The sequence below is a fragment of the Scyliorhinus torazame genome, chromosome 21, assembly GCF_047496885.1.
Source record: "Scyliorhinus torazame isolate Kashiwa2021f chromosome 21, sScyTor2.1, whole genome shotgun sequence".
NCBI classification, from domain to species: domain Eukaryota; kingdom Metazoa; phylum Chordata; class Chondrichthyes; order Carcharhiniformes; family Scyliorhinidae; genus Scyliorhinus; species Scyliorhinus torazame.
In genome coordinates, this window is record NC_092727.1 from 17,547,785 (window position 1) to 17,573,638 (window position 25,854).

The window sequence follows — 25,854 nt, forward strand, 5'->3', positions numbered from 1 at the left end:
GATTATATCACACTTTATATTATCTGGTGGCTAAGTTATTGCCGTGATACCCAGGTTTGGTACACAATTAGGCCGGAAACCCTTGTTTGCACACCCACAGTTAAATTCAGGAAACCTTCAAGGAAGCTTGTATTGTATAGCCAGGGAATCAGAGCTCAGGGTAGAAATTAACTGGAACTTTTGTAATGCAAGAATCATGGAAACCCAATATCAGTTTCCCTTTCTTTAGATACAAGGATGAGCCATTAACTGGTCTGATAATGGGTGCTCATCCAAGCCATTAAGTGACCGACTGCAGCTTTTTTTCAGTTCATTCATGGGAAATAGGCGGGACCAGCATTTATTGCCCACCCCTAATTGCCCTTTGACTGCGGGGCTTGTTAGGCCATTTTGGAGAGCATTTTAAGAGTGAACCACATTGTTGTGGGCCTGGAGTCACATGTAGGTCAGGCCAGGTAAGGATGGCAGACTTCCTTCCCTGCGGGACATTAATGGTGGCACGGTACCACAGTGGTTAGCACAGTTGCTTCACAACTCCAGAGCCCAGGTTCGATTCCCGGCTTGGGTCACTGTCTGTGCAGAGTCTGCACGTTCCCCCCGTGTCTGCGTGGGTTTCCTCCGGTTTCCTCCCACAGTGCAAAGATGTGCAGGTTAGGTGGATTGACCATACTGAATTGCCCTTAGTGTCCAAAAAGGTTGGGTGGGGTTACTGGGTTACGGGGAAAAGGGTGGAGCTGTGGGCTCAGGTAAAGTGCTCTTTCCAAGCGCCAGTGTAGACTCGACGGGGCTTCATGGTTATCGTTCGACTTTAAATTCCAAATTTCACCATCTGCCATGGCAGCATTACCCTGGGTCTCTGCATTACCAGTTCAGTGATAAAACAACTACGCCATTGCAATAGTTACTTGCAATTTCCAGCACCTCGTCATTTGTCTAATGGTCTATAAATGGAATTTTGCACATTTTTTAGCGTCCACAGGTCAAAGGCCTCCATTTTCTTCCTTGTCAAAATGTGACCTAGGGGAAGAAAATGTCCATTTTCCCTGGGCCACATTTTGACAAGGAAGAAAATGGAGGCCTTTGAATTGTGGACGCTAAGAAATGTGCAAAATTCCATTTGTAGACCATTAGACAAATGACGAGGTGCTGGAAATTGCAAGAACAAAGGGACGACGGAAAAGTGACACTCAGAAAAGAAAACGTCAGCATTTCAACCATTTGATCAGAGCTGACATTTGATCAGACATTACTTCCAGAGGAAAAAGTGGAGCATTGCAGAAAGAGGGGTCTTCTTAGGCATATCGATGGAAGAAGGGCATCGCAGAGTGGGAGGCGCTCTACATTGGATGTGTGAGGGTGTCACAAGGCAGGTGGCCGTGAAAGACCATAGCAACAGATCTACAAGTTCCTACAAGTAACTATAAGTTCCTCCTGTACTAGCTACAAGTAACTATTACAGGAGGCGATGGCGTAGTGGTTTTGACACTGAACTGGTAATGCAGAGAGGAAAAACTCTGCCTGTTTCTTCTGACCTGTCTGAGGCACACATCTTCACGTCTTATTAATGGAAGATTAGGGGGCTGAAAGCCTGAATGTTAGTACCAGTTGAACTGATAAACACTGGCACTAGCGCACTATATCACCGAACATGAATGTCTGAGACCTGCTAGGTTAACTGTTGAATGCAGTTAACAGACAGGTAGATGGACCGTGGACAAGGCTAATCAAAGTCTACAATTTTATTTATATGGATGATCCATATAATGCAATTGGGGGATTGAGGTCAGTGCTGAGGTCTACTTACTTGAATCAAGTCTCAGCGTGCACCTCCGCAAAGCAGTGAAATGTTCAATTATTCATCCGTAGATCTCAGAATTTCATTAAAGCTAGGAAATACTTTCATTTCGACAGGAGAGTCATTCCATTCGGTACCACAGAAAATGAATTGAGATAATACGACGCACAGTATCAGGTTGAAACATTTGCAATTGATCCCATTTAGCTAAGATGGGTGTGAACATTGAACCCCAGTTAAACTAAAAAAAAATAGAAACAAGGGCCAGGATTTTCCGCTCCTGCTTTTCTCGGGCGAGTTTGGTGATGGGAGTGGAAAATGTCTCAAGAAGCACAAATAGCATTTTACACCAACGGGAGGTCTCGTCACAATTATCTCCGACCTCACCCTCCCCACCTGTGACATGAAAGGAATCCCGATGGAACCCCATCACGATAAATTTGCATTTCATTATCAGGCCTGCACACCTGATCACCCCCCCCCCCCCCCCCCCCGTTATGTAATCCATTCACGTCGGTGTGAGAGTGCGCAGGCGTGAATTACAACTGGTCTCCCTGAGCATGGGAGCATTTTCATCCCCTAGGTCACATTATGTTAAGGAAGAAAATGGAGGCTTTTGAATTGTGGACGCCAGAGGAGCTCAGGTGGGTGTATCACCCGCGTGGGGAGGAATGGAGGAGGGGGCGTGGTGATATGGCCTGGCAGTACCAATTTGAACTTTTAAAATGCCTTGTAAAATGGTGCCCCCGATCTTGAGAAAGTTATGTTGTTGGCAGAGAAGGTTCAATCAGGGCCCATCCTGCCAACATGACATCATGGGATTCACCTTACAACTCCTCTGCACTAAGGTCCTAGCAATACAATGAGAACGCCACTGTTGGGGATGGCAGCTACAACACCGCATTTTCCACTGGCCACCACACTTTGTAGCATTAAAATTCCACCCGAGATTTGGGTTGTTTCCTTGCTCAGTAGTTGATTCATGCTTACATATTGAACCAAACTAAGGGACGGGTATTTGTGGAGTTGGAATAATTGTGCATGGGACCCAAATGTGGAATTCTTGCCCCCAATGCTGGCCGACCCAATTTTTGGGGTGGGGGAAAGAGTTGGGAGGGGCAGAGCGTGAGTCACATGGATGGGAAACCCAAACACAAGAGGGTCATTTGAACCTAGTGCTGAGGTCAAAAGGAGCCCATTTTTGGCCTTATCCACAGAGTGTGAGTCACAAATTGATGGAGTAGACATGAATACTCTTGAAATGTGGCTAAGGTCTGTTTAAGTATCATCGTTTGAAGTGTTTTAAATGCAACTCTTTTAAAAAGCCTTAATTTAAGCCTTTGGAGAGAGGTAAAAAAAAAACCTCTGCTGGACTGCTTTGATTGACAGGCTACCTGGTATAGGTTAGAAGAAAGCATTAGCATCTGTTTGTGCAGTTTCAATAGATCACTTTGTTGAACTTTCCCCAAAGCTATTGTTAAATCATTGTGAATGCCGGTTTGAAAATCAAAAACTATAATTTCACACCAGGGGGTTCTAAATTCACAATTTTATTGACAGTTAAAAGAGGCTATTAAAGAATTAGTTGTCCTTGCTGTGACGTGTGAACAGAAGTGTGTTTGTTCTTACCAGGGATAAATCACTTGTTGAATGGATTTCATGAATGGGAGCTTTTCAAAAACATACATAGAAACATACATTTGGCCCTTTGAGCCTGATCCACCATTCATTATGATCAAGGCTGATCATCAAGTTCAATACCTTGATCCTGCCTTCCCCCCATACCCTATGACCCCTTAGCCCAAGAGCTATATCTAAATATTTCTTGTAATTACACAAAGTTTTCGTCCCAACTACATTCTGTGGTAGTAAATTACACAGATTCACCACTCTCTGGGTGAAGAAATAGCTCCTCACCCCAGCCCTAAAACATTTACCCCTTATTCTCAAATTATGACCCCAAGCTCTGGACTACCCCACCATCGGGAACATTCTTTCTGAATCTACCCTGTCTAATCCTGTTTGAATGTTATATGTTTCTGTGTGATCCCTTCTCACTCTTCTAAACTCCAATGAATATAATCCTAACTGACTTAATCTCTCCTCATATAACAGTCCCGCCATCCCAGGAATCAGTCTGCTAAATCTTAACTGCACTCCTCCATAGCATGAACATCCTTCCGCAGATAAGGACACCAAAACTGCACACAATACTCCAGGTGTGGCCTCATCAATGCCCTAAACAATTGCAGTAAAACATCCCTGTTCCTATATTCAAATCCTCTTGCTATGAAGGCCAATATACCACTTGTCTCCTTTACTGCCTGCTGTCCCTGCACACTTACTTTCAGCGACTGATACATTTTCACTATCAAATGTCTGTGAGTAAGAAGTGTATTAGATTGTCAGAAGTTTACTTTTTTCATCTCCACATGGCTCCTGAGGGCTGCTCTTGTGGGTGTTGGTAAGTAGCTATGGAGTTAGCATGGGGAGTTGGAAATAGGTAGGGCATGAATTGGCATGGAGTCTATTAGGGGGATCAAAGTTTGTGGAGGTATGAGTTGGCATTGAACAGGCATGGTAAGTAGGTAGGGGCATGAGTTGGCATTGAGCTTGCATGGGGACCAAGAGGTGAATCAGGGCGGGTGGCGGTCATGAGTTGGCATGGAGTTGACATGGCGAGTGGGTGGGGGCATGAGTTAACATTGCATTCCGATGCAGAATACAGGGCTCTGAATCGGATAGGGTGTAAGAGGTTTTGAGAGCTGAGGAAAAATCCCCTTGCTGCAATGTGCCATTCAAACCATTCTTGGAAGAGGAGATTGTAGAAACCCAGCCATTCTCATTCAATGCATGGAACAAACAGAAGGAAGTAGTAAAAGGAACTGCAAGGAGTTGCTTGAGTTCCTTGCATTTAAAACTGCTGAAGCCCCAGTCTGTTTACATATCAGAAGATTGGTTCAACTATAGGAGAACCTTCAGGCCATCTGATCTGATCATCCTTCCTGTTGACCGGGACCCACGTTCCAGTCGATTGTAGACACAACGGGCGGGATTCTCCGACACCACGCCATGTTGGAGAATCACCGGGGGTGGGGGGGGGGCGTGAATCCTGACCCGCCGCTCCGACGCCGGCTGCCGAATTTTACATCGCCGGTTTTTTGGCGGGGGCGGGGATCGCGCCGCGCCGGTCGGGGGCCGTTGGCAGTGACCCCTCGGCAATTCTCTGGTCCTTGATGGGCTGAGCGGCCGCCAGTTTTCGGCCAGTCCCGCCTGCGTAAATTACACAAGGTCTGTACCGGTGGGACCTGGCTCTGAGGGCGGCCTGCGGAGTCCTCGGGGGGGCGCGGGGGATCCGGCCCCAGAGGGGGCCCCCACGGTGGCCTGGCCCACGATCGGGGCCCACCGATCTGCGGGTGGGCCTGTGCCGTGGGCGGCACTGTTTCCCTCTGCGCCAGCCTGTATAAAGCTCTGCCGTGGCCGGAGCGGTGAAGAAACCCCCTGCGCATGTGCAGGAATCACGCCAGTGGTTCTGGGAACACGCTGGCGTTCCTGTGCATGTGGCAACTCGTGGCGGCCGGCGGAGGCCCTTTGGCGCCTGTTGGCACGGTGCCAATCACTCCAGTGCCGGCCTAGCCCTCGAAGGTGCAGAGGATTCCGCACATTTTGGGCGGCCCGACGCCGGAGTGGTTAGCGCCGCTCTTTGGCGCCAGTACGGCCCGCCTCGCCGGATACCGGAGAATCCCGGCCAACACCTTTAACTTTGAATCAAATCACTTCTTTATTGAACACAACATAAATATCCCAGTGCTTATCACTGCTACAAGAGAGGTTCTATCTTACTCTATTGCGCAAAGTATCAAAAGTTCTGTTGCACACAGTCTCAAGACGCTGTTCTACAAAAGATATCAAAATGGCTTGGACCTAAATACCACCTGTTAAGAGGCGAGGTGATCTGACTTCCTCTTGATGAATCCCGATGTCCCCATGGGTGCCCGGTCCAGAGCACGGCTTTGTATGATGGTTGTTCCTGCAGGTTATCACTTCAGGGGCGTCATTCTCCGACCCCCCGCCGGGTCGGAGAATGGCCGATGGCCGCCGTGAATCCCGCCCCCGCCCCCGCCAAAGTCTCCGAAGGGAGAAAAGTCGGCGGGGCGTTAATGGCGCCGCTGCCGCGGAGAATGTCACGGGTCTGCGCAAGGCAGCCGATTTTCGGCCTGCCGATATTCTCCCTCCCGGATGGGCCGAAGTCCCGTCGACGTGATGACCGTTCACGTCGACGTGAATCAAACCTCCTTTTCATCGGCGTGACCCGGTGCTCCAGGCTCACGCCGACCAGCGAGGAGGTGAGTGACGGCCTGGGGGGTTGGCTCTGGGCAGGAAATGGCGTGGCCGCAGACTGATTGCGTGAGGAGAGGTGTGTCTCGGCTTGTGTGTGTGTGTGTGCGGCGGGGGGGGGGGTTAGAGTAGGCTGGGCTCCGGGGGAGTGCCAGGAGGGGGTCCCTGCCTGGGTGGAGGTTGGGGGTTGGGGGGGGTCCGTGCTGGGGTGGAGGTTGGGGAGGGGGTCCGTGCTGGGGTGGAGGTTGGGGGTTGGGGGGGTCCGTGCTGGGGTGGAGGTTGGGGGTTGGGGGGGTCCGTGCTGGGGTGGAGGTTGGGGAGGGGGTCCGTGCCGGGGTGGAGGTTGGGGGTTGGGGGGTCCGTGCTGGGGTGGAGGTTGGGGAGCGGGTCCGTGCTGGGGTGGGGGTTGGGGGTTGGGGGGGTCCGTGCTGGGGTGGAGGTTGGGGGTTCGGGGGGGTCCGTGCTGGGGTGGAGGTTGGGGGTTGGGGGGGGGTCCGTGCTGGGGTGGAGGTTGGGGGTTCGGGGGGGTCCGTGCTGGGGTGGAGGTTGGGGGTTGGGGGGGGTCCGTGCTGGGGTGGAGGTTGTGGAGGGGGTCCGTGCCGGGGTGGAGGTTGGGGGTTGGGGGGGGTCCGTGCTGGGGTGGAGGTTGGGGAGGGGGTCCATGCTGGGGTGGAGATTGGGGGTTGGGGGGGGTCCGTGCCGGGGTGGAGGTTGGGGGTTGGGGGGGTCCGTGCCGGGGTGGAGGTTGGGGGTTGGGGGGGTCCGTGCCGGGGTGGAGGTTGGGGGTTGGGGGGGGTTCCGTGCTGGGGTGGAGATTGGGGAGGGGGTCCGTGCTGGGGTGGAGGTTGGGGGTTGGGGGGGGGTCCGTGCTGGGGTGGAGGTTGGGGAGGGGGTCCGTGCTGGGGTGGAGGTTGGGGGTTGGGGGGGGTCCGTACTGGGGTGGAGGTTGTGGAGGGGGTCCGTGCCGGGGTGGAGGTTGGGGGTTGGGGGGGGGTCCGTGCTGGGGTGGAGGTTGGGGAGGGGGTCCGTGCCGAGGAGGGTGATGGGAGGGCAAATGAGTTGGTCCACCTGGCCAGGTGCCAGCCTCCAACAGTTGGACCCATGCGGTCCATGCCACCTGGCTGGGGGGAGGAGGGGATATGGGCAATGATGACATGTCGTCGTTCCCCTCCCCCCCGCCACCAGGCCGTCATGTTTTCAGACCATCCAGCGATGTTGGCCGCCGTGGTGGCAGCCGCTCATGTCTATGTTGCCCTGGATGAGGATGAGGAGGAGGAGGAGGAGGAGGAGGAGCGTGCCAGCGAGGCGGCGCAGGCGGCCGCAGAGGGGCAGGCGGTAGCCGCCCAGGCTGGAGGGACACCTGACCGACAGGACGAGGAGGGGGAGGAGGACGTCGCGGCCCCACGGCAACGGAGGCACCCGAGGGCGCCCCGTGTGTACCGGCCCCGGCAGTCATACCAGGACCTCACGGACCGGGAATGCAGGAGGAGACTCCGGATGAGCTGGGAAACCGTGGCACACATCTCCCACCTGCTGGCACACCTGTCACCGCGTGGCACTGGCGGGGGACACCCTCTCCCCGTGTCCGTCAAGGTTACGGTGGCCCTGAACTTTTATGCAACGGGGTCATTCCAGGCACCGAGTGGGGACCTGTCCGGCATATCGCAGACATCGGTGCATCGGTGCATCCGGGCAGTGACAGATGCCCTTTATGCCATGGCGCACCGCTACACCCGCTTCCCCGTGGACCGGGCCAGCCAAGATGCCCGGGCCGTGGGCTTCTCTGCCGTTGCCGGGTTCCCCATGGTCCAGGGCGCGATCGATGGGATGCACGTCGCCGTGCGGCCACCTGCAGATAACAGGGCCGTATTCACTAATAGGAAGGGGACCTATTCGATGAACGTACAGGTGGTCTGCGACCACCGCATGATGATCCTGCACGTCTGCGCCCGTCACCCAGGCAGTGTACACACTCATTCGTGTTGTCGCGGTCATCCATCCCCGGCATGTACGAGGGACGCCATCCCCGGCTGAGGGGCTGGTTGCTGGGCGACAGGGGCTACCCATTGCGATCGTGGCTGATGACGCCTATACGGAGGCCACGCAATGAGGCGGAGAACCGCTACAATGATGCCCATGTAGCGACAAGGGGAGTGATCGAGAGGTGCTTTGGCGTGCTGAAGATGCGTTTCAGGTGCCTGGACCTCTCTGGGGGTGCCCTCCAGTATCGGTCAGATAGGGTCGGCCGCATCATTGTGGTGTGCTGCGTCCTGCACAACATAGCCCAGCAGAGGGGCGATGTGCCGCAGGCAGAGGAGGGCGGAGTGGAGGAGCAGCAGGAAGAGGCCCAGTCCTCCCCAGATGAGGGGGATGGGGGCAATGGTCAGGGCAGACGGGGTAGACACAGGCGGGTGGCTGTCCACCGTTACCGGCTGGCCCAGCGGGCACGGGACAGACTGATAGCCGCCCGCTTCACTGACTAGATGGGCGTGGGAATCGGGTAGTATGGCCACAGACCGCACACCATGGCAACAGCCGACCACCCCCACCCCCCACCCATCCACCCACCCAGCACCCTCACCCCCCTCCCCAACCCCACACACCCCACCCGCATGCACACCAGCCCCCCCCCCCCACCGCCATTGCCGATCCACCGGCGGCACAACGGGCCGGGCTCACCCAGTTGCGGGTTGACGCGTGTCTATCGCAGGCCATGGAGGATGATGACAACCCGCCCTGCGATGAGCTCCTGGCTCTACATCGTTGGACTATGTCTGACCCATGGCCACAGTACCACCATCCACCCGGACCATCCCTGCATGCGGCTGTGACACTGCAGCGCACGGTCCCGTCCTCTGCCCGGGGGATGTTGATGGCGGCCCAGGGAGAAGGGGGCAGACTCACCTGGGGCTGAGGTAAGACCACCCGTCACACACACACTTGCGCTCAACGTACATGACACGCCCGCACACTTTGGACAGAGCACAAAGGCAGCTTCGGTAGGTGTAACATTGACTTTAATAACCAAAGGAGTTCATGCACGTGCCCTAGCCCCTAAAACTCATCTGTGCCCTGCACCCGTGCCAACTTACTCAGTGTCTAATTGTTTGGCCTTACGGGCCCTTTGACTACGTCTACGTGGTTCCCCAGACGGTACAGCAGAACTGGAGGTGGACTCCTGTGATTCCTGCCCTCTGACACTGGATCCCTTTGGCGGCCGTTTCCTGGGGCGTCCTGGCCTAGATGGGCCAGGCTGCGGCCCGGGCGACTGGGATGGCGAGCTGCCAGCCTGTCCTGCCCGTTGCCCACCCGATGCACCTGGGACGGAAGGGGGGGAGTCTGAGGTGTCGCGGTGTACCGGGACCTCCCCTACAGAGGGAGCCGGGACGGACCACACCACCTCCTCCTCCCTCGGGGTGCCCGATGGCCCCCAGGCCTCTACATGGGTGGGGGATGTGAACGGACTGGCCATCCGACGCGCCCCCGACATCTGGCGCTGCCAGTCCTGGAGGCCCGTGCTGGTATCGACAGGGGTCTGCAGGTTTGCAGCCATGGAGCCCAGGGGGTTGTCAAACCCTGTCTGTGACAGTGCGACGCCGGCTCGCACATGGCCACTGGCGCCGATGCCCTCAGCGATGGCCTGCTGAGACTGGGCCATAGCCTGCAGAGACTGGGCCATGGCCTGCTGAGACTGGGCCATGGCCTGCTGAGACTGGGCTATGGCGTTGAGCGCCTCTGCCATCTGGCGCTGGCACTGGCTCATGGCCTCCTGTGAGAGGGCAGCCATTTCCTGGGCCACAGACGCCGCCTGCACGGAAGACCCCAGGCCTCGCAAACCGTTCCCCATGTCTGACACCATCGCACCCATTGCCTCCACCGCGGACGCCACCCATGCGGTGTCAGCCTGGGTGGCACGCATGACCGGGACCACTCCCAGCTCCTGGACGCGGGTGGACTCCTCCACCTGCGACCGCAGCCGCCGCAAGCCACCCGTCCCCCTATTCGCTCGTCTCCGTGTCGGTGGTTGCATCGGATCTATGTGTGGGTGTGGTAACTGCAGGAACCCGGGATCCATCTGGGCGGCAGATGTTCGCTTGGCCTGGGCTGCCCTCCGACCGCCCGGTCCCTCTGCTGCTCCTACCTCCACCTGCTGTACCGGGACGGCTGTGTTGTGCGCACCAGTGAGTGTACCAGACGCCTCATCACTAAAGTGCCCAACCGTGGTGAGTGTTTCTGCGATGGTGGAGGGTGTTGGTGACAGCAGTGGCGTTGTGTCGTGCTCTTCGTCCCACTCTGACTCCATGGCACTTTGGGGTGGGGGTTCGTCTCCACCCATCCACTCTGAGTCACTGTCCGGTATTTCGTCTTCCCAGGTAGGGGTGTCCTGGGTAGTGCTGTCCCGGGTAGTGCTGTCCCGGGTAGTGCTGTCCCGGGTAGGGGTGTCCTGGGTAGTGCTGTCCCGGGTAGTGGTGTCCCGGGTACGGGTGTCCCGGGTAGGGGTTTCCTGGGTAGTGCTGTCCCGGGTAGTGGTGTCCCGGGTAGGGGTGTCCTGGATAGTGGTGTCCTGGGTAGTGGTGTCCTGGCTCGGATGTGACGGGGGCCTGTGGCTGCCCCCCTCATCGCTGGGTGGTCGCTCCCGCACGTGACGGGGGTGTCGTCTCCCTGTTGCTCCAGGTCTCTCCGTCTCCCGTGGTGTGCGAGGGGCATCCTGCGGGCGCCGCATGCTGGAGGGTCCGGGTCTCTCCGTCTCCCGTGGTGTGCGAGGGGCATCCTGCGGGCGTCGCATGCTGGAGGGTCCGGGTCTCTCTGTCTCCCGTGGTCTCCGAGGGGCATCCTGCGGGCGTCGCATGCTGGAGGGTGCGGGTCTCTCCGTCTCCTGTGGTCTCCGAGGGGCATCCTGCGGGCGGTCTGCATCTGCGGGGATGGGTGCCTGGACGTTTGGTCCTGCGATACACAATGAAGCATGCATGGTTAGACATCAGGCAGTGATCAGGTGATACGGGGGAGGGGGATATAGGGGAGGGGGGATATGGGGACGGGCTGTTGGTGGCTCACTTGCTCGTGGGCCCCCGACCTCTGCATCAGCAACCTCCCGGTCCTCAGGTCCGCCAGCCAGTTCCAGGGCCCTTTCCTAGTGTACGGTCAGTGGCCTCTCATCAGCGGGCCCTCCTCCAGTCCTCACATGCTCCCTATTGTTGTGTGCGTGCTTCTCCTGTGGGGGGGGGGGGGGGGTGGTGGCAGGGGTAAAAGGCAACAGTGTTAGGCAGGTATATGAATGCACGCCATCGGTTGCGCGTGCATTGCAGAGGTTAAGGTTAGGGCTGGATTCACTTGGGGATATGGGGGATATGGGGGAGGGGGGATATGGGGGATATGGGGGAGGGGGGATATGGGGAGGGGGGATATGGGGGATATGGGGGAGGGGGATATGGGGGATATGGGGGAGGGGGGATATGGGGGATATGGGGGAGGGGGATATGGGGGATATGGGGGAGGGGGGATATGGGGGAGGAGGGATATGGGGGATATGGGGGAGGGGGGATATGGGGGATATGGGGAGGGGGGATATGGGGGATATGGGGGATATGGGGGAGGGAGGATATGGGGGATATGGGGGAGGGGGGATATGGGGGAGGGGGGATATGGGGGAGGGGGGATATGGGGGAGGCTCACCCTGCCTGCTCTGACGAGGTCGTTCACCTTCTTGTGGCACTGGGTGCCTGTCCGTGGTGTCAGGGCCACAGCGGTGACGGCCTCTGCCACTTCCCTCCACAGACGCCGGCTGTGGCGTGGGGCAACTCTGCGGCCGTGCCCGGGATACAGGGCGTCCCTCCTCTGCTCCACCGCGTCCAGGAGCGCCTCCACATCGCGTGACTCGAACCTCGGGGCTGAGCGACGGCCAGCCATCCAGTTGGGTGTTGCGGTCGGGTGATCTGGTCGGGTGGTGGGGAGCTGCGCGGCCTTATGAGCCGTCACGCCGTGCGGCGCGTATGACGCTGCACGGCGTGAACCACTGCGCAAGCGCGGATCCCGTTACGTCGCTGCTAGCCCATTTCGGGCCGGAGACTATCGTCCCATTTTTATGACGTGACGCAAGTGGGATTTGCGCCGTTTTTTGCGCCGATCGGCGGACTTTCCGCCGATAACGGAGAATTTTGCCCCAGAAGTCTCCCAGTCTCCTTTTTATACAGAACTCTCTCATGCTTCCAATCACGTACTCAAAGGACAGCACTAATCAATCAGTGTTTTTTTTGGTCACAGATGCTCAAAGAATCGTGACTCACCCAGGGGTCGCATTTCTTCCCAGGAACACGTCACACAGGGAGGGGTCAGTGTTCAATCACCGTCCGTCCAAGGCAGAGCAAGTCATTGTCCAATTGGCTCCTGCGCTCACTCCCTGACTGCATAACCTGTCCTTCACTGCAGACCCCCACTGTTTATGCTGCTTACTCTAATACGGAGTCAGCCCTTTTAACCATCAGGCTTTGCTGGTGCCTTCACTTTGCTGGTGTCTTTACGAATACCCATTAGGCTACAATTCAAAATACTATCCCAGGAGAACACAAGTTTAATGATAATAATCTTTGTTATTGTCACAAGTAGGCTTACGTTAACACTGCAGTGAGGTTAACGTGAAAATCCCCGAGTGGCCACACGCCGGCGACTGATCGGGTACACTGAGGGAGAATTCAGAATGTCCAAACCACCTAACAGCACGTCTTTCGGGACTTGTGGGAGGAAACCGGAGTCTGCATGGGTTTCCACCGGGTGCTCCCGTTTCTTCCCAATCCAAAGATGTGCAGGTTAGGTGGATTGGCCATGCTAAATTGGCCTTAGTGTACAAAAAGTTAGGTGGGGTTACTGGTTTATGAGGATAGGGTGGAGGTGTGTGCTTAAGTAGGGTGCTGTTGCAGACCCGATGGGCTGAATGGCCTACTTCGGCATTGCAAATTCTATGATTCTATGACTCCACACAGACAGTGACCCAAGCCGGGAATCGAACCTGGGACCCTGGCACTGTGAAACAATAGTGCTAACCACTGTGCTACCGAATAACAAGGCAGGGTCGCCGTTAAGTGTCAGATCCCATTTTGGTTGTTTTATAGTTTTAAAGATTATCAGTTAAATTTGCATAAGAGATAATTCTGATCCCAGCAGCAGTCAGATGTACTTTAGTCTAGTCCAGATTTCTTGGCTGCTGCCTCATTCAGACGCTTATGTTGTGGAGGGACTTGTTTGCTTTGGACCGCTTCTGAGATTTCATATCTCAGGCTGGTGCTTCGAGTGCTGGATGTTCTGTGATTATGGCTACCGCATTTGGGAATTGTAGATGCTATGAGGAGAACAGTTTCCAACAGGTGAAGTTCATGTCTAACTTGTCCAGACCTCGTTCCTCTGTGCATTGCTGTGAGACAGGTTAATTCCAGCTAACCTGTGCTGCAGGTGTGTGAAGTGTCTTCAACCAAACTTAGTCAATGGAAAAACCCCTGCCATTTTTTTTGTCCTTCATTTTGCATGGACTAGACTTCATTATAAAAATATTTACTTGACAAAATTATTAAAAATGGAAGGAATTAACTCATACTGTTTTTATAATCAAACATTTTAGACACATTTTAATAACACTGAAATGCAATTTACAGAAAACCTAACCTGGTGACAGGTTACTTTATTCTTAGTTTTTGAAAACTGTGCAATGTGATGGTTTTAATTTGGATAGTTGATTATAAAATATAATATAAAACTGTAGATGCGTGTACCTGCCTTAACGCATAAGGGTAATGTTCTGTGGTATTACAGAAGAATATTAACAAAAGAATGGACAATCCATATAACTTGTGCAATGAATCCTTTCAAATGTTCTGCTAGTAAATTATACAATTATTCATATTGATTGTTCAATTGCCATTTAATAGCTTATTCTATTCAGTTAGTAAACACAATTTTGCATTAACCTTCCTTCTTGAGGAGATGCACAAACCACATTTTTATGCTGACAAAAGACTTTACCCAAGGTGATTTTATTCAACACTTGAAAATAATGCCCGACAAGCTTCAATATTCCTGTTGCTTAGCTGCCAAAGGCATTCAACATAATCGGTACGTCGCATCAAAATAAAATACGTCTGTCTCGGGGCATTTTGAGAAAACGAGAGATTCCATTTGCTTGGGAATATTTTCATTCAAAGTCTGGTGGATTCAGGAACTGTAGATTGAGATTATATGAAAAGGAAAGGGGGAGAGAGAGGGAGAGAGGGAGCGATAAACTCTCAGCAAAACATATGCTCGGCCGAGTCACATGATCTGGCAGAAAGCCTAATCAACCCACCAATTAAAATGTCAAGAGGCATGTCAGGCTCTTGAAAGATATCTCTCATGCTGAAGGTTGTGTGAATCACACAGACGCACACCTTCTTGTTCTCCCCTCGGGCAGGGTCTTTCAGGGTCGCAGAGGCGGGCAGTCGAGAGGCTGAAAAGATAGTTTGTAACTCATGACCCTGGCTACAGCAGTGAGTTTGAGGCTTCCTGCATCTCTCTGATTATCCCTCTTCTATGCATCAGGTTGCCTGCTCTCAGCTCAGCATAGTTCAGCATGGGGTCTTTAGTGGCACGGGGAATTGAACCTGCAAATTGCAACCCTGGTGCCCCGTGCATGGTGTATGTAGTTTCAAAGTCCAGGTACCATTTGGGCAGATAATCCTTTGCTCCAATGTTGTTTCATACTTCATAGTTTATATCATGGGGGCAATTCTCCCAAATGGAGCCCAAGTGTTTGCGTCGTCGTGAACACCGTCGCGTTTCACGACGGCATGAACCGGGCCCAGGTACGACCTATTCTGTCCCCTACAGGGGGCCAGCATGGCGCTGGAGCGGTTCATGCCGCTCCAGTCTCCTTTCCCGGCGCCAAATGGGCGTCGCGCCAACCCGCGCATGCGCAGTTGGGCTGTGCCAACCTGCGCATGCGCGGGGAACTTCTTTGGCATGCCGGCCCCGACTCAACATGGCGTCGGTGTTCAGGGGCCGGCCACGCAGGGACGTAGGCCCGGGGGAGGGGGAGAGGCCGGCCCGCCGATTGGTGGGCGCCAATCGCGGGCCAGACCCCATCGGAGACCCCTCCGGTGAAGGAGTCCCCCCCCCCCCCCACAGGCCACTCCCGACCATTCGCACAGAGTTCCCACCGGCAGCGACCAGGGGTGAAGGGCACCGGCGGGACTCTGTCGTATCCGCGCGGCCGCTCGGTCCATCCGGGCGGAGAATTGGCGGCCCCGCCGATTCCAGCGGCCGGCGCCGCGCCAAACCTGCCAGCGCAAATGCCGCCGATTCTCCGCACCTCGGAGAATCGCGCGCCAGCGTCGGGGCGCGGTTGCGGCGATTCTCCGGCCCGGCGTGGGGCTCGGAGAATCGCCTCCCATATCTTTAAGTGCAACATTAATCTCCAATGCCATCAGCCACATGCATTAGTTTCTGTCCTGTTGTTTTTAATGGTGATCAACATTACTGGCAGCATGCATGCAGGGGGAGGAGCCTTCCCAACACTACCTCTGATACTTCTCCAATGTTTTCCAATGTGAAGGGGTTCCACACCAGATAGTTCCTGCCAAAGCAGCTTTTCTCAATGTGCATGGCTGGTAAGTCAGAGTCTTACTGGTTGATGGACGATGTGAGACAGTACAGTCAAGCCTGATACTACCTGGCGATCAGCAGCGCCACCCAGAGCTGCAGACTGGCTGGCAGACCTGGCGGAATTTCTCCACTTGGAGAAGATCAAATACACCTTCCGAGGGTCGGAGGAAGGCTTCCTCAAAGCCATGGGGGCAATTTGTCGGCCTGTTCCAAGACCTGTTCGAAGCCAACAATAACTAGAAAGGAAGAAAACAAAAAAATTAGAAGAAGACTGACAGGAACGCACAACCCTGGTGGAGAGAGGGGGGAGGAAGAGAGGAAGGAACACCACAGAGGGAGGGGGAGGGGGCAGAAGACCCCTCCTCCCCTACCCACAAGGCAGAAAACACAAAGAAGGTGGGGAAGGGAGAAAGCGGAAGCGAGGGAGGAACCCCACTGAGTGAACAGGGAAGATATCATGGGGAGGGGGGTGGGTTGGGGGGGGGGGGGGGGGGCGGAGGAGTGGATGGCGCACCAAGACAGATGTTAACAAAATGTAAATAGATATAAAAGAATCTCACGTAATGTAGAACATCAAACAGGAAATGGAACTGTATATAAAATTGAAAATGCCAAATAAAAATATTTTTTACGAAAGCCCAATACTGCCATCAGATACGGGTCTATTTATGTTGATGTTACTTGATAACAATGAAGAATAGTCACCCTGGATGGATTATGTCCCCCAGAATCAGAGAGACTGTATTAGTGAGAATCTACGGGTTTCTCCGCCAGCGGGATTCTCCGTTGCGCTGGCAGCGCACCGACGCCCGCGGGTTTCCCGGCGGCGTGGGGTGGTCACAATGGGAAATCCCATTGGCAGGCGACGGAACCAGAGAATCCCGCTGCCGGTGAGGGATGCGCTGCCCAGGGAACTGCGGCTGCCGGACTGGCGAATCCTGCTCACTAAGCTTTGGGTGTGATTATTTACAGTTAAGTTCATGGAACATAGGGCGGGATTTTCCGCAATGGTAGAGAGGGGCCGCCATTGGCCGAAGGTGGGATCTTCTGGAGCCACAATTGTCAAATGGGTTTCCCATTGAATGCATCCCTTGCAGCCGGGGAACACACGGCGGGATTGCGCCACCGACAGTACATGAAGATCCTACAAACATGAACTACCAGAAAGTTCTGGCCATAATGTTCAACTTATTGCATTTGACGCATTTGTATCAGTTCTTTTTAGCTTTATCTGCCAGTTTGCATCTCTCTCCGAAGATATTGATTCCACGTTCATGGTTCCCTGCTTCTCATTCCAGGAGCTTAAACCCAGGTTTGTGAAAACAATGAGTATTGGCAAAACAGTTGAGTCAATTTCTCCTCGTTAATCTAAAGGTGTAATTCTCCCAAGCCCCCGCCAACAGGTTTCAGGGCAGATGTGGGGGGAGTGTGTGGCGGGAAATTGGTTGCATACCGATGTAAGTTTACAGTAGGATCATCCGCTGGTGCCCACCATGGCTTGTGTTGGAGAACACGCCGGAAGCCACCGTTAAACTAATTTGCATCCTGTTATTGGATGCAGATGAAGGCCTGATTCCCCCCCCCCCCCTTGCCGGATTCTCATTCTCGCCGGTGGGAAACTATGTCGGCATGAGACACATTCAGAACAACGTGGTGTGCAGTTGTTGGGATTCACCTGAACAATGCCTGGGGCTGCCTCCGGAGTTAAGGATGGAGGCCACCTGTAACCCTCGATGCCGCAGCACCACAGTAGTGGACTGGGGGATAATCTACAGGTGGAGCTTCCAGATTTGGTGTCCTGGATGGTCTCCATCTTCCAGCCTCAGAATGTTCCATCAGGTGATCCATCTTCTTTCTCAAGAGGTCCATCTTCCGGTCTCAGAGTGCTCCCAGAGATCTATCTTAATTTTCAGGAGGTTCACCGTCTTTCCTCAATAATGGGTCAGTAATATTGGGCACCTCTGCAATATGGCACTCGGACAGGCCGGTGGACCACGCACTCAATATGGCATGAAACAGCCGGGTTCATAATTAATGATCTTGATGTGGGTAGATGTGTCTTGTTTACCCATCAGCCTTTGCAGAGGGAAACACTTCACATTCCCAACCATGCCACAGGACTTAGTCCCAAAATGGGAGAATTCCAGCACAACGCCAATAGTTTCGGGATAAGCCTAGGCACATTCATGCGCAACATCGGCCCAGCCTTCTAGCTGCCTGGAAGCTCAATTTTTTTTTTCATTTGTAAAAGGTCGAGCACTTTGAAACTATTTTTTTTGATGCATTGTTTTATGCTGGTTTTGGGGAGGTGAGTCACACCAATCAAGCTTCGTAATTTGATTTGATAGGTCACAGCACAGTGCCTAGTGAGGGAGCAAAAAAAAATAACAACAAGGGTTTTATTTGTTCTTTTTGATTTTTTCATTCTTTTGCTTCTTTCAGGTAATATGAAAATATACAGTAATTCCTCAACACAATGCTAATGTCTCTGGTTTATAGAATTTCATTTGATTGATACAAACCGTATCTTATCTCTGAGAGAGAAGTGATGGGATTTTTGGCAGCCATCCACGCAAGAAACTATTAGAATATACACAAAAGAGTGACTATCCTGAACGCCTTAGAGGATATAACACAATTGTAGGGTTCAGGTGATGTTAATAAACTGTTCCATCTCTGGTGTTGCATTTTATGATGTCATTCAGAACGGTCGATTCAGGCATATATTATTCTCTAAGTTCATTATAATCTCATGATCATTTTCTGCATCTTCATAAAACCAACATAATAAAACTGAAAAACAAATTTAATCAGAAAGCCAGTGTTGTGTTTATCTAGCTTCCCTTTGCTATTTGCCTCGACTACGCTGTAATGATACATTCCACATCCTAGCCACTCTTTGTAGGTAAAGAAATTTCTCCTGAATTCCCTGTAGGATTTATTAATGACTTCCTTATATTTATGCTCCTCAATTTTCATTCCTCCCTCCTCCTAAGTGGAACTTAGACAGGGCTGAGATTGGACACTTGATACAAAGAAAGGCTTGGGACAAACCTAACACTCCCGGGAGCAACAGATTGAATCTCTGGCCTTGTGCAGATCTGCTCCACCTCCAGCAACCTCTCACCTCACCGACTCACAGTAATGGGAGCAATTGTACCCTAACCGCTGCAGGGAACTCCTGACGGGATCGAGTTGGGTTGCCTTGTTTTAAATACTGCCTTTAAATACTGCCTGTTTTTATTGTCCATCCGTCAGTTGTGTATTGGTGTCTTAGTTGGTAACTCTCACATCACACTCCAGGGCTTGTGCATCAGAATCAAGGATGCTACCCCAGTACAGTCCTGAGGGAGAGCTGCATTGTTGGAAGCGCCGACTTTCAGGTGAGACGACAAACTGAGGTCCCAGTTGCCTGCTCAGGTGGACGGTGAGGAAGAGCAGGGGGGTTATTACCCGGTCTCCTGGTCAACATTTATCCCTCAACCAACTTCACAAAAACAGATTATCAGATGTCGGTGATGTTCTTTTGACTGTATTGAAGCACCTCAGATTGCAATATGATCCATGTAGAAGACTTGACTATTGTTGCACTTTCTCTGCTGGCCATTTTGAAATGTTTGGAATGATCTTTCAGCTAATAAATAAATAAAATAAAGAAATAATCTTTATTGTCACAAATAGGCTTACATTAACACTGCAATGACATTACTGTGAAACGCCCCTAGTCGCCACACTCCGGCGCCTGTTCAGATACACAGAGGGAGAATTCAGAATTCTTCATGAAAAAGTATTTTTGCAAAAGCGAAAGATTACCTGGTCACAATCTCATTGCTGCTTGTGGGGGCTTGCTGTGCACAAACTGATTGATACAGTTCCTACATTGCAATCAATACACTTCAAATCTACTTCATTGGCTGCAAAGTGCTTTGAGATGCCTGGTGATAATATAAAGTGCTGTATGAAGGCAAGTCTTTCCTTTTTTCAGTGTCAACTTGGGTAAGTGGGGACAGATGTAACATGGCTGCCAGTGTAGGCTTCCCATTAGTTACGTTAAAATCGTCCCCAGTAAATCAGCAATCCTTTGCGATTTCTGTTACCTTTTAATGCAGTCATTGTTTAATTTATTTTGGAATATTTGATCTCACTGAATGTTTAATGTCAAAACAGTGCAGCGCCGGACTGTGATGTAAATTAACCTCTCGTGTTGACTGTAAGGAGGATTTGTCGCAGCTCACCTGAGATGGATATGCACTTGCAAACTGTGAAGGAACAAAAATGCGTTTCTAACTATCACACAGCGAGCGCTTCAGGAACACAAAGAAGTCTCGGAACAAGATGACAGCATTATGGCACAATTGTCAATCTTCTGCTTCATTATCACAATGTAGTGTAAGAGGCTTATTTTCTTTTCCGGGGGTGGAGGATCTGGGGTCAAATTAAATTCACCCAGAGAAAATAAGCAGGCATAGCATCAGAAAGAAAGCTTCATTCTTCCTTTGTACAATTCAATGATAACTACCTTCTCGGCCCATTGTGGGGACACAAGAGCTTCTGTTGGAACATTCCTTCCTATTGATTTCAGCAGATACACGAATAAAAGGTGATTGGAATTATATTTCACAGCCCCTGCATGGTGTAAATATAACCCTCAAGAGCCATGGTGAATCATAGCTTTTTGCATTACTGTTGCACAAGGAATAATAGACACCTGGAGGAGAAGTGTAAAGTAGAAATCTAATCGTCATAAATGAAGAAAGGGAATCTGAGCATTTTGTGAATGTGATCTCAACCCGAAGATTTGATTATTTTGCAATTATTTATAATATTATGTATGGGAATGCCAGAAAGAATGACAATGTGTTATTACTTGTCAGCATTTGGGTAATGTCAAATTGTAGCAGAAAGCAAAAGAATATGCTTCCGACAAAGTACTATTTACTATATATATGTTGTAAATAAACACATGTACACAATTCCATTTAATTTATTGTAAAAGGATAATAAATTATCAAAATCACCAAGTCCTCTATGTTCTGAGACACACAATATAATTGGCATTTGGTACGACAGGTTATTAAACACTATTAATAGCGTTTCTTCTTGAGATCTGTGTAAATCCTGGAAGGCAGCACATATTGCCCAAACCAAATTGATTGAGAATGTGATGATTGCCTTCTTCTTGAGCTGCTGCAGTTCTTGTGCAGATGTTAGGGAAGAATTGTGCATTTTTTCATTCAATCACGTGAAGGGATAGTATTCTCAAGTTGGTTTAATTTAGAGGAGATGGCATTTTTATGACCGCATCGCTCTTGTTCTTCCATGTGGTCGTGGTTACAGGTCTGGGTAATGCTGTCGAAGTAAACTTGCTGGGTTGCTGCAGTTAATCCTAGAGCTGGATCATGCAGTGCACCAAGGCTGGGAGGGGTGCATATTACACTCATTGGCAGGTGCACTTTACAAACAAACAGAAAGAGAAAATGCTGGCAAAAAACTCAGCAGGTCTGGCAGCATCTGTGGAGTCAGAAATAGAATCAACGTTTCAAGTCCAGGTGACTCGAAGCAGCCAGGTTTGGCCTGGGCAGGGTCAACCTTCTTGATGGCATCCACCCAGTGAATTTGCTCACCTTCCGTCACACTTGTGATTTGAACCTTGTGGAAGGTGAAAATTCTTTTATGGACCGGGAGTATCAGCCTCTGCCCTGCCCCGTGAGCTGTGTTTTTGGCAGAATATAGAATCGTAGAAGGTTATGGTGTAGCGCACAATGACTTACGAGAGAGACGAGAAGTGATGAAGTCGATTCAGGCTTTATTAAGCGCGACTTGTCCCCAGCAGTTCAGCAACAGAATGAAGCGGCGGGGAGAAGCTCGGGTTCTTATACTCCGCCTTCAGGGCGGAGCCAGGGGTCAGCAGCCAACCAGGACCCGGGATCTGTCAGCCACTAGCATCACAGCTTCACAGTCCCACATGACCCCAATATATACCACCACATATGGCACCAGAGGAGGATATTCGGGCCATCGCTCCTAATCTGCCCAAATACATATTTCCAGTCTGATCCATTTTCCACCTCTAGGTCTGTACCTTTGGAGGTTATGACATTTCAAGTACATACTCAAGTGGCCATAGGTGGTTCAGTGAATCCTCTGATCATTACTCTCCAGAATGTTAGTGGTAGAAGGCTCAGCAATGATAGTGCCATTGAAGGTCAGGGTGGTGTGATTGGGCGTTTAGTTGCTGGAGATTGTCATTATCTGGTATCTATGTGATGTGAATGGTAAATCTCTTCTACTTTATCCCTGCCTTAAGCTGTGAAAGTTTAAAATTTATCAACAACTGTTTTAATGCCTTTGAAATTAAGTTCCAAGATGATATTGTACAAATGATTAACATGTTTGTTTGAAATTTGTTCTCCACTGCTTCAGTGGAGATTTTAAATAAGTAGGGTAACATGCTCATTAAAATAATAAAAATGAGCTATTTCACACAAATGTATGGCGTGCTGAAGTGCCATTGCCCACAGTGGTTTTTTTCCAATACCTACAAGTTTGTATAAGTTGATAGAATCAGAGATCAAATGAGCACTATTGTGGAATACAAATTTCAGCAGAATGACCTGTATCTTATAATAGAAACGTAGCCAAGATAATTTGTCTCTTTGTAACCTTACTCTTTTCACTGTGTCCTAATTAAAATCCAAAGACAATTAAAATTCATAGCAAACCAACCTGGACACGATTAACTGTGGAGCGAATTCCAACATCGGCCACCTGTTATTCATTTTGCCGGATTACAATTTCTGACTGCTCAAATTTATTTGTGACTGCCCCTTTAAGAAAATGTTGACATATGTTCAGAAACATCTGGCATGTCTATATAGGCCTGTCAAATTACTGCCAATCTGCTTGTTCTATTTCTCTCTCACATTTTCATACATATTGCGGCTAAATCGTGTTTTTGAGCAATTCTGTGTTCAATATTGGACAACTTGACTGACTGGTGAGTTCTGATGTTCGTCTTCATACCGATTTCTGGAAGATTACTTTGTACTGACACTGCGCTTTCACACTGATATTTGCAACCTTAAGAGAACAAGATATTCATTTGATCTAAGATGGCAAGGATTTAAATATATATTCTCTATGATGTGAACTTCAAGTTCCAGAGGAGGCCAGGCTGCGATTCTCCCGGTCTGCTGCTTAGCGCTCCCACCTGCGGAAAAACTAGATTGATTCCCACTGGGGCGAGGAGCAACTGCAATGTGCCATGTGATGGCACTTGGATTTTTTTTTGCACCTGAATCGGGTTTTCCATGCCATTCCATGGCACACCGGAGTGGGGCCTAATCTCTCTGACAGGTCTTGCATCTCTCAGATTGGAGCCCTCTTCCTAATGGATGCTCTGATCTCAAAAAGCTGCTGCAGCCCCACCCCCCCACCCCCCTCCGGATCGCTGGCATGCCCCCCCCATCCTAATAACTGGCAAGACCCTCCCCCCTCAGAACTCCCCTTCAGCCCCTCCCCCCACCACAGGCTTGCCCTCCGACCCCCCCCATACCCTTATCAGCCCCCCTTCACCACCCTTCCTGTACCCACCTGCAGCAACCCCCTCAGTAACCCCTTCAATCTACCCCTCACTCCTCCAGTCCACCACATTCAGGCCTCGCCCCCTGGCATCTTGCAGTTTGAGGGGTGGCAAAGGGTTATGTCCCCTCCCAACAATTGCATACAGGGGCCGAGGGGGTCCTTCATGGGAGGTGGGAGTTAGGGGTGCTTGTGCTGGACTGGAGGGGCTTAGGTTGTGGGTCTTTCCTGGGATGTGGTTTGTTTGGCTGTTCTACCCATCTGCAGCCTTTAAACCCTTTAAACAGTCAGTAAGTATGTAAAAATTAAAGTTTTCTCATAATAAAGTGAAAGTGATCCAATCTGTATCCCAGAAGCCTTCAAAATGGCTCAGTATGCCAAGTTTAAAGGTCTTTGAGATGAATGTAAATGCAAACCCTTTGAAGTTGTGGAAACCTTTAAAGTGGTTTTCACACAGTCAAATTCATTGTCCTGTGTATTTAAAAAGTCTGTGTGTCTGCTGAGAAGGCTGAAAGCTATGAATGACATTGTTTACATTCAATTTCATGCCCCATTGCCATCTAAAAACGTTTGATTGACAGGTCAAGGCTGTTTCAAAGGGGAGATCAAATTGTTTGTTTATATAGCTCTGCAGGGATCCATGAACTCAGGAGCGCAGGTGCTTTCCTAATCACAGGTTTTTTTTGTTAACGAGGCTGCCACTTTGTTCTCAAGTGCTTCCTAGAAAGAGCAAGTGGGGAAGTTGTGACGCCAGCAGAGTGTTTGTGCGGACTTTGGGCAGATCACCATCTCGATTGTATCAGCAGCACCTTTAATAATAAACCCCTAATCGTGTTTCACAAGAATGTGCGGCAACAAAGAAATATAACAGGAGAGAAAACTGCCAATGAGGATTGAGGTCCGGAAATCTCTGGAAAGAAGATTTTTGTCCACTAATTGTGGGACGGCATTGGGAACAGCGGAAGATTCTCAGGATCGGGCTTGCACACACGCAAACGCCGAGTGAAGCATTGCTACCAATGTGAAGGTTTAACAAAGGTTTTCGACAGCAACTGTGAGTAAGAAGACCGACAGTCGGGGAAGACTTGCTTGTGTTGAAGTGAATGGGTCTGGGTTGCAAGGCCTGCGCATATGGCAAAGCTACATGGGCTGCGGGGAACGGGAATTTCAAGGACTACTGGCTCTGCACGGGCCACTACTCAGTAGAAAAGTCAAAATCCTCAGGTATAGGGCAGCACGGTGGCGCAGTGGTAGCACTGCAGTCTCACGGCGCCAAGGTCCCAGGTGCAATCCCGGCTCTGGGTCACTGTCCGTGTGGAGTTTGCACATTCTCCCTGTGTCTGTGTGGGTTTCGCCCCCACAACCCAAAGATGTGCAAGGTAGGTGGATTGAACACGCTAAATTGCCCCTTAATTGGAAAAATGAATTGGGCACTCTAAATTAAAAAAAAAAAAATCCTCAGATATAAAAGGGAAACAATTCCTAGTTACTCATTCAAGGAATTGTTTGTGCCATACGTTCCAACACAGTGGGAAAGAAGGAAATGTGGACTCCAGGAGCTGTGATCCCAAAAAATTATTTTTTCAAGTCATCCATGAATTACCTTGGTCATATCATCGACAAAGATGATTCACACACAGAACCAAAGAAAAAATCCGCAATCACAGAAGCACCATGTCCTCAAAATATGACACAGTTAAGGTTGTTTTTAGGATGAATAAATTATTATGCTAAATTTGTGCTGAATTTAGCAACACGATTGAAGCCTTTACATACTTTTCTATGTGTCAAACAGGCATGGCACTGGTCAGAAGAATGTGAAAATACATAGAATGAAGTGAAGGAAGCTTTACTGAAGTCAGAGCTGTTGGTTCATTTTAATCCCAAGACCAAGTTGCAATTAGCTTGTGATGCTTCACCCTTTGGGTTTGGTGCAGTCGTCTTGCACATTTTGCCTTCAGGAAAACAACGACTGATAGAATTTGCTTCACGTGTTCTTACAAACAATTAAAGGCCAGCTAAAAGATGAAGCTTTAAGCATCATATTCGGTTTAAAAAGGTTCCACCATTACCTTTATGGGCGATATTTCACCCGTTTGACGCATAATCGACCCTTGACTACAATCTTTGGGCCGTATAAAGGTATACCGTCTTTGCAGCTAGGCAATTGCAAAGATTGTCGTTGATATTGTCGGCACACTTAAGATGTCCAGTACCGCAAGTCCGAGCAACCATGCAAATGCTGATGCTTTATCACGATTGCTGTTACAAGTCAAGCATGACCCAGAGGAAGATTTCATCAATATTTTTGTATTTCTCGTTCATGGATAGTGTACCTGTGACCTCACTCAAGCTCAAAGATATGCAAAAACCGATCTATGATGGGGAAGATGATGGACTTGGTCCAAAAATGAATGCTGTCAGATGTTCATAGGAAAAAGGCAGAGTTTGAGGATTATTTGAAAGGGAATGGTATACACCGGTGTTCTTCAAACTTTTTTTTCTGGGGACCCATT